The following is an 8,871-nucleotide window of genomic DNA, read 5'->3' on the forward strand; positions in this document are numbered from 1 at the left end:
CCTGACACTGACTGACAGCCAACCTGCCGTCCTCTGCTGTCTGCCACTGGGAGCTGTTACATCACTGCAAATATACCCAAACTGCAGTTCGTAACATTGCTATCACTCAGCATGTTCCTCCGAGTTACAGATTGTTTTGCTTTGTTTTCATTTGATATTTCAGTTTGTCTATCCTTTTGAACATATTTGCATTAATTTATGAAAACTATTTTGAAATTGTAAAACTTTAACATAGATGCATCACGCCTATTCACATTAAAGTTAGCATTGTTTGTTTACTCTGATTTTTTTTGCCATTCCCTGTATTTAAAATTGTGAAAACCTAATTCTTTGACTTTAGTACATCGTGTTACATCTTTACTGTCAATTAGTGAAGTTAGCTAATACAAAGCAGTGCTAGTAACATTAAACTGAATTTTTTGTAGCATTCTGAGTAAATTTCATCAGTATGGTAAACCAAACAGTCTGTGGATTAACTGGAATAAAACCCTCCTCTGGAATTTTCATTTGAAATCTTTTCTTGCATTACAGTGGATTATAGCGGCCTTGATCATCTTTCAGCAGCACTGAAGTTATTTTTTCTGGTCTGAAAAATATGGAGGACTAAAAGTGCCAAAATTCAATAAATAAATACATCATTAAATAATTAATTAAATGTGTCATTAATTAATTAAATCTGTCATTAATTAATTAAAATTGGAATGTGTCAAAATTCAATAAATAAATACATAATTAAATAATTAATTAAATGTGTCATTAATTAATTAAATGTATCATTAATTAATTAAATGTGTCATTAAATGTGTCATGAATTCATTAAAATACCAATTCATTTCAGGTAAAAAAACATATATTATTATTTCACTATTTAATTAATTTTTTCATGGTCCTGTGTTGCACTGCTTCATGAATTTATTTTATCTGTCAACCTCACCCATCAAAGTCAGTGGGCGGGGCTAACGCGAATCTATGCTAATCCACTGCTTTGGTCTGCCTTGAAACCTGAATTAGAAGAAGTAGTCAATAATAAACATGGCGTCCGTGTTGATGGAGGATCTCCATGAACTTTCTAGAGAGTTGGTGAGAGATATTTTACACCTTGCTGAGTATGTGGAAGCAGGACCTGCTGACCCTGAGCATGTAGCGTGCAAAGCAGAGGAATTTATTGAAGTTGTTGGAGTTATTTCCGCACTTTCCGACCAAGATATTGACCGTAGAGTGACTGCAAATTTAGAAGAAGTACTCCGCCGCTTTTCTGGTACCAGGGCGCAACAGGAGCACACACAGGGACCAGGGCGTTTGGCCTTTGACATACCGAATGCACTTCTGGAACATCTCGTTCTTTGTGGATCACCAGCCAGTCAAATTGCAGCGATGTTCGGAGTGTCAAAGAGGACCATCAGGAGGCGCATGAAACAATACGGTTTAAGGTATTTACACTAAATTCACAAGTTTTCAATTTATGAATTGCCAGTCTCATCCACTCAGAAAGGATATTACATTTAGTGTATTACTCGATGTTAATGTTTTTTGTTTGTGCAGAAAGACAGACCTGTATTCAGCTGTGAATGACAAGGAATTGGACCGTATTATAAGTGAAGTCCACAGAAGACATCCAAACACCGGCTACAAGCTCATGCGAGGCCATCTGAATGCAAGAGGTGTGCGAGTTCCAAGTGAGTATAATATGGGCAATATTTAACGATATACAGTAGCCTACAACGTTACTACCTCTCGTTTGATATTGCTTTTATATAAACATTCAACCACAGGTTTTAGGAATGCTGAGTAAGGAAATGTTAACGGAAGATGATGAAATAAATTATTTAAGTAGGCTATGTTAGGCTATATAGCTCCACGGAAAAAAAAAGTTCCCTTAGTCTGTTGCTAGGCAACACAGCACGCACGTTAGGCAGTCACAACGCTACTTTGTAGCCTGATTGATCTGCAACTGTAACTTTGTCCAGTTTGGTTGATGAAACGTTGGCAAACCTGGATGTCAGCACGGCTGGATTCAGCTTCCACTCTCCCTCATCCTCATCAGTACCTCAACAAATGACCATTGATAATTCAGTTCAAACCATATCACAGCTTTGCTTTGCTTTTATAGCCTACAACAGCTCTACAAACGTCATCATATCCATCCTCTCAGCGTGAACGTCAGTTTGCAACAACATAGCGAGTGTAATAGTTGGCTAATTAAGGGTTATATTTAGAAAACCTGTGAGAGAAGTGATTTTACTGTTACATGTCCCAGTGATGATGTAGCCTACTTTATCGGGACTCATGGAATGTCTCTTGTCCAATCAAATCACCTGGTCGGAACTAACTGTTGTATAATTGGATTTATTTTTTAATGTATTTATTATTTAAATATGAACTGCAAAGTAAATTAGTGAGCCTAGCTAATTTTAAGATGATGTTCATGTATCCATTTGCAATCAATCAGTAATTTTATTTGCAGTTTACTTGAAGCCAATAGCCATGCATATCCTATCCCGAAGTATGGTTTTGCAACTTGTTTATTCTCTTTCAGCAAATTAAGTGAACTCTGATTATTTTTGAGTCTGTGGTGGCTCTGTACTGTAGTAGTTTTGCACACATCTACACACATAGTGTCTTTTATTATGAAACAACCATTTCCTCAAAATAAGTGCCTCCAAGTATTTTTGTTCCAGTACTGGTCAAGTATATTGAACAGGTGTTTCTGAAGATGGCATTGAGTTTATGGTCATTTATTTATTTTCCTCCCCTCAGTCTCAAGACTGCAAGAGTCTTTACGCAGAGTTGATGCAGAGGGAGTGTACATGAGACGTCTAAGACTGCGTGTATTAAGACGACGGCAGTATTCTGTTCCTGGCCCAAACTCTTTATGGCATATAGATGGCAATCATAAGCTCATCAGGTCAGTGATACTGGCAGATAAACAATGCCTCTTTCTATAGATGTCATAATTGTTTTACAATAAAGTTGTGCCTTTTTGTGTTCACAATTGCATGATAGGCGGAGATTTGTTGTCCATGGTGGGGTGGATGGATTCAGTCGTTTAATCGTCTACCTGACTGTGGCTGGCAATAACAGAGCTAGTACGGTCTTACAGAGCTTTATCGCTGCTGTTGAGCAGTATGGGCTGCCATCAAGGGTACGGTCTGATAAAGGGGGCAAGAATGCAGATGTAGCAGAATTTATGATCAGGAGCAGAGGTACAGACAGGAATTCGCACATCACAGGCAGAAGTGTCCACAATCAACGGTAAATAAATATGTTTGGCAACTAGGCTCACACAAGCAGCATACCAGTTGACTGTACTTCTTTAGCATGTCACACATAAATTAACTTCTCAATTTTATCCTACACACAGAATAGAAAGGATGTGGAGAGATGTGTATGAACATACGCTGGACCTCTTCTATCAAATCTTCACTTCATTGGAAGACCAGGGAACACTGAACCCAGACAATGAAGTCCATCTTTTTGCACTGCACCGGAGCTTCCTTCCACTAATCCAGCAAAGCCTTGACTCTTTCAAGGATGCTTGGAACTTTCATGGTCTTAGAACTGAAAGGAATCAGTCACCACAGCAACTCTGGAGAAGATACAGAGAGCAAGGCCCTATGGAGGATCTTACTGAGGTTAAAGATCAACTTTTAACACTTTTTAAATGTGTTTCTCCAAAGGAATTATGGGTGAAAATATTTTACTTGAAACAGAAGTTATGGCATCTTCAAGTCTGTTTTCAAAGATCAACCTATGAGCTGTAGTTTCTATTGTGTATTCTATGCATAACTGTACTATTGTACAAAACTGGATAGGCAACATTTCTCACCAACTTGCTGACCAAAAATAATCTTAAGTATTTTGTGTAATGATGTGTCAGACTAGTTTTAAGTACAAGGTTGATCATACTTGTCCTCCATTCAGGTTTATGAAGACTATGGGATCGACTGGAACGGACCTCACACTCTTCATGGAGGCACTGTGTCAGTCCCTGCGGTTCAGCTGGCCCGTGAGCTCTCGGAGGAAGAGGTTGCCATTTTGCCAGCTCCAGGAGTTTCTGTAACTGATGCACTTACATCATATGTAGAGGCTGTGGAAGTTTTATCAAGAATCATAGCAGACTGATGTCCAACTCATGCTTTTATTTCGCATCTTAGAACATGCAAGCATAAACTGAAAAAGTTTGCTTTCCTTTATAAAAAAGAAAAAGGCCAAATCATGGTTAAGAGATTGTAAATGTACTTTATGCACAGCTCCACTCCTTTTCTTCCTGTCTCATTATTGGCCCAGAATGAACAACATGAATGCTGTTCTGTTAACACTGAAAGCTGAAGATGCACAACTGCTTTGTTTCAGTAAGTGGAAAAAATATATATGTATATGAAAAATGAAACCACTGTCAACTACTGTACAGTATATTAAATGTTTTCAAAGACACTGAACTTGTGTCAATTGACCTGACCTCCTGAACAGTGTATTCAGTGACATCTGTCTGAAAACTTAAACAAGTCCAAATCCAGTCTGTGCACTACGTATGGCAGAGACAAGTGCTTCCTTGAAGTCCACATAGGTTTTGAAATGAGCTGGCAGCTTTAGTGTTTCAAAGCACGTGGAGGACATAGGAAGGGTTCCCCCAGAGATCTCCACTTTCAGTTCAGGAGGAAGCATCTCCCAGCCAACCCAGAATGTCAGCAGCTGGGCCAGTGTGCCTGATGAAGCTAAAAGTCATAAAATGGATTGAAGACTACATTTAGTTAATCTTTAATTGATCATATCTATTCATGAGACAGAAACATTTTTTAAAAGAGAGCAATACATTTGCCAAATAAGGTGTTAATACCCGTTTCAATGAACATCCTCAGAAAGCCAGTGATGCGGCACGTGGACTCTATATCAAAGTCTTAATCATCACTGTCCTCAGCTGGCCATGTGATTTTTTCTAGGAGCATCTTAAAACACAATGTAATTATTTTAAAGGGAGAACTTATTTTGGTGCAGGAATATGCAGATCACATTCTTGGTAAATGGAAAAATAACCAGCTCAGTCATTGAAAAAGAATGTAAATTCATTACGCAAAGTCACAAATGTAACTACTGACATACCTGGGGTGTGAACTGCATTTCAGCCATTTTAGGGAAAAGAAGTGAGACAACATCTGGCCTCGATGTCAGCAGGGGCCATACCATCACATCTTTCAGTCCCTTTCTCAGCTGTTTAATTTGGCGCATGGTCCTCCCAATAACCTAAGAGACAGGCCCAACCCATATTAAAGACCAAATCCTCAACCCAACTCTTACAAAAGTTGGCACAGTAGGGAAAATGTTCATAAAAGCATAATGAAGCGCTTTATAAAATCCATTCAGACTAGTACAGAATATATCAACCCTTAAGACATTAACACATTTTAGAATATTCCATTTTATACATTTCAGCAACTGGTGTCTTTAGTACTCAAATGCAGTGGTGAACACTTGACTGTATCGCCTTTTTAAAGTATATTATCAAAAGGCAAATTCACAAAACCAAATTTGTGTTGTTGAGCTGCTCTCAATGTACTGTAGTGTGATTTCTTGTAAAGGATTACCTTTTTTGGTATAATCATTTTTCCTACTGTCATCATTTGTGAAATTAGTTAGCCACTGTTCTATCAACATTTGCAGAAGTGAGAAATATTGTAGTTAAACTGTATATGAATTAAACGCTGTTTTTCAAGAACTTTAACATGACTATGGATTATATTAAATGTTTCCATCTCTGCCAGTGTCGACATAGCCAGGGTTCACAACACTTTCTATAATTTCAACAACTACAGCAATGAATTCTGTCACTTAACCATCAGGAACTCACTGCATGCAGTAGAAGTTTGTTATGCAGCCATCTCCGATTTGTTTTGTTGACTGCCGGGAGATCCCAAGACAGGGAAAGAGCTGAAACCGTGTCCTTCTGTTCCGGTGTAAGTTCTTCATGTTCAAGCTAAAAATCAAGACCATACAAGTTATTACATTTGCCCAAACAATTTTGCAAGACAAACTTTTCTATGATGCATACCAGTTCTATGACACTCCTGATGTCCAGATCAGGACAGTCTTCTGTAACAACAGTTGCCGTTTCAGGGTCCTCGTTGAACAGTACATGAACTACAGCAGGACTTAATCCTCTGACATGGGGGCCATCATGCAGAAAGCTGTGGGCCAACATCCTTCCTGCAACCCGGAAGAGGTCGCTTTCAATAAGCACCTCTGATGCTGCTGGAACAAGATGGTCAGGTTCACCCTCAAATAGCAGTGTTCGGCCCATTCCTCCTGTAAAGTACCAAGAGAGCAGAGGATAAAGTCACAACAATTAACGAATGATATACATTTAAAAATTGCTTTCAAAATATTAAGAGACTTACCAAGATCTAGACTGAATCCAAACTGCAGTTTGGATATTATTTTTGTCATAAAGTACCGCATCACTCCCTCTCCGACAGCAACATCACCTGAAACAAAATACTGATAATACAGTGGAAAAACAGTGGCTGACTGATGCAGGTAACTGGATAAGGTAACTTAAGTATTGGCTGTAATTCTAGAATAGCATCCTTAATAATGACTATTCCAGATAACAGGAGAATATTGTGCTTTTCATAAGTAGTCATCAAGTTCTATATATTTTTGGATCCCATTTTTCCATGTAACAATTCCATATAAGTATCTTATATGGAATTGTATAAACTTTACAGTATCTTTTATATTACAAACTTTATATTACCTACCAAGAAGAGTACAGTGAAGTGGACATGCCCATTCTTGCGGCTGTTTATAGAAAGAGAGAAGTTCCCGTTCCTCTTCAGAGTCCCTCATATCCATCTTCATTCTCAGTGGTTTCCCAGATGCATGTTCACTTAGCAGATTCTCTTTGAAAACTTTGGCAGCTTGAGCTGGTTCTTTAATCAGCTTCCATTCTAAACAATAATAAAGTTATCCATTTCAGAGAGGCATGTTGTAAGTTGGCATGTCACCTGCCGATACAGATACCCTCTCATTCTACAGAAAAGAAGGAAAGTTCTGTCCATGTCACTGAAACATGTGAGGCCTAACATCTTCAGAATTTGTTACAAAGCTGAGTTGACATGAAAACAGCATTCTGAACAAAAACTAAACATTTTAACAGTTAGAATATATAACCCAGTTGAGTGTTATTGTGTGCAACTGTATTCTCTTATCTAATTATATCTTGCAGGTGTCATTTTCTATGGACTGAGTGCAAGTTGCACACAATCTTATAGCAACCCTATTGTGATGACACAAACCATTGTCTGTTTCCTTGTCATTCAAGTCCTCGATGTAAATCACTGCTGGTACAACTGCACTCTCAGCTGATGTTCCAGGCCTCACTGGAACACTGTCACTGACTGGGGCTGTCTATCATTTTCTTCACTTCGTCCTCCCTCTTGTTCTCTCTCTGATTCCTGCATGGATGTCCTTGAAGTTAACAAAATTGAAATTATGGTCATACTTTGTGTGCACAACACTAACAGATGCATTTTCCAAAAGAAAAGTGAATATGCTACCCTCGCATTTCTTTAGGAATTACGTACCCATTGCAGCTCAATCTGTGCAGCTTCATCTCTGAAAAGGGAACTTCCTTCTGACAAGTGATACAGGGGATGACTGGACCAGAGGCAGTTTGTGAGCTCTCCTAACAACAATAACAAATGGTGTTTAACTAATGATTAAGAGTCACCAGTGAGCTTTGTTTTGATTATGTATTAAACTGAGTCTCTGTAAATCTATGTACACAATCTATGGGTAGATCCTGTTGAAGTGGACGTATGTAGAGTGTAGCCTGTCCAATCATCGTCGCTGGATCTTTCAGATAGGCAAGGGTGTATCCAGTGCTGGGACATGGAAGCAACACAAGATTTCGGCTACGAGTAGGTCCTACAATTTTTAGGAATTCAAAGCCTCCCCCTTCTTTGAGCTTGGGAAACACTTCCATCAGTTTATTTGTTATAATCATGGGATCGTTGTCATTCCCTGTTAAAAAAGAAAAAGAAAAAGACATAACTCACATTGACTCACCTAAAGCCTGTGACAACCATTATTCACACTATGAAAAGTTTGAGTCGAATATGAACATATGGAAATACTTAAAACTACAAAGAAATGCCAAGTTAAAATGCAAATAATTTCAACGAGCCACAGACAGTACAAACTTTTTTTGGTTTGGGTAAATTCCTAATTTCATACTGACCTGAAAATGTCACTTTTTGCTCTCCAAGTCCTGAAGTAAGGAGGTCTGCTTTAAGCAGCACGCTTGGAACTTTATCCGCGTTGTGGTCAGCCAAACAACAGACAGTATGTGTGTAGCTTCTTTGACTAACTTGGACTTGTGCCCGTCTTCTCGTCATTTTCCTTCTGGCTCCACCGTTATACGGCGCAAAGAGCCTTGCTACCTCGGCTGCAACACAGAAAAATGTCACAGCTCAATAGTCACCAGTCAGCTAAAACAGCCTCAACTTCTATCCTAGCATGTTGCTACTAACTATCACTATTCTGCCGATTAGCGAACTAGTTTTAAGCGCCCATCATTTACACTGAACATGTAGCCTACACACGAAGCACGCAGTAGGCTAATGAGTCTACCGCAAATACATTTTCGATCCAACTCCAAATAGTTATATAATTTAACCAACACATGTGTCCCGAATCACTGATTAGCGGCACACCTGGCTAACATTAAGTTAATTAGCTTACCTTGGACAGGTGTACGTGATTGAGCAGCTGGTATCTGCTGTGACTGAGCCGCCAGAGCCGGAGGAGTTCTGCTCAGAGCTTCCTCAATCAAATTCGCTGCTTCTCTCAGCAGCTCTGGGCAGGTTTTTGACA

The 8,871-nt window shown here is 38.9% G+C and overlaps 2 long non-coding RNA genes across 2 annotated transcripts; both read right to left on the reverse strand.

The window, feature by feature from the left end:
- Positions 1 to 4,831: 4,831 nt before the first annotated feature.
- LOC127534891 (uncharacterized) lies at positions 4,832 to 7,446 on the reverse strand. Its single transcript, XR_007943443.1, has 7 exons — positions 7,293 to 7,446; positions 6,756 to 6,944; positions 6,393 to 6,479; positions 6,047 to 6,300; positions 5,846 to 5,971; positions 5,101 to 5,241; positions 4,832 to 4,946 (listed from the first exon to the last, which is right to left on the reverse strand). It is a non-coding gene; the product is annotated as an uncharacterized LOC127534891 (long non-coding RNA).
- Positions 7,447 to 7,588: 142 nt separating this feature from the next.
- Positions 7,589 to 8,629, reverse strand: LOC127536264 (uncharacterized). The gene is made up of 3 exons (XR_007945258.1): positions 8,237 to 8,629; positions 7,781 to 8,019; positions 7,589 to 7,681 (listed from the first exon to the last, which is right to left on the reverse strand). It is a non-coding gene; the product is annotated as an uncharacterized LOC127536264 (long non-coding RNA).
- Between the last annotated feature and the right edge of the window lie 242 nt (positions 8,630 to 8,871).

The sequence above is a fragment of the Acanthochromis polyacanthus genome, chromosome 1 (assembly GCF_021347895.1).
Source record: "Acanthochromis polyacanthus isolate Apoly-LR-REF ecotype Palm Island chromosome 1, KAUST_Apoly_ChrSc, whole genome shotgun sequence".
NCBI lineage: Eukaryota > Metazoa > Chordata > Actinopteri > Pomacentridae > Acanthochromis > Acanthochromis polyacanthus.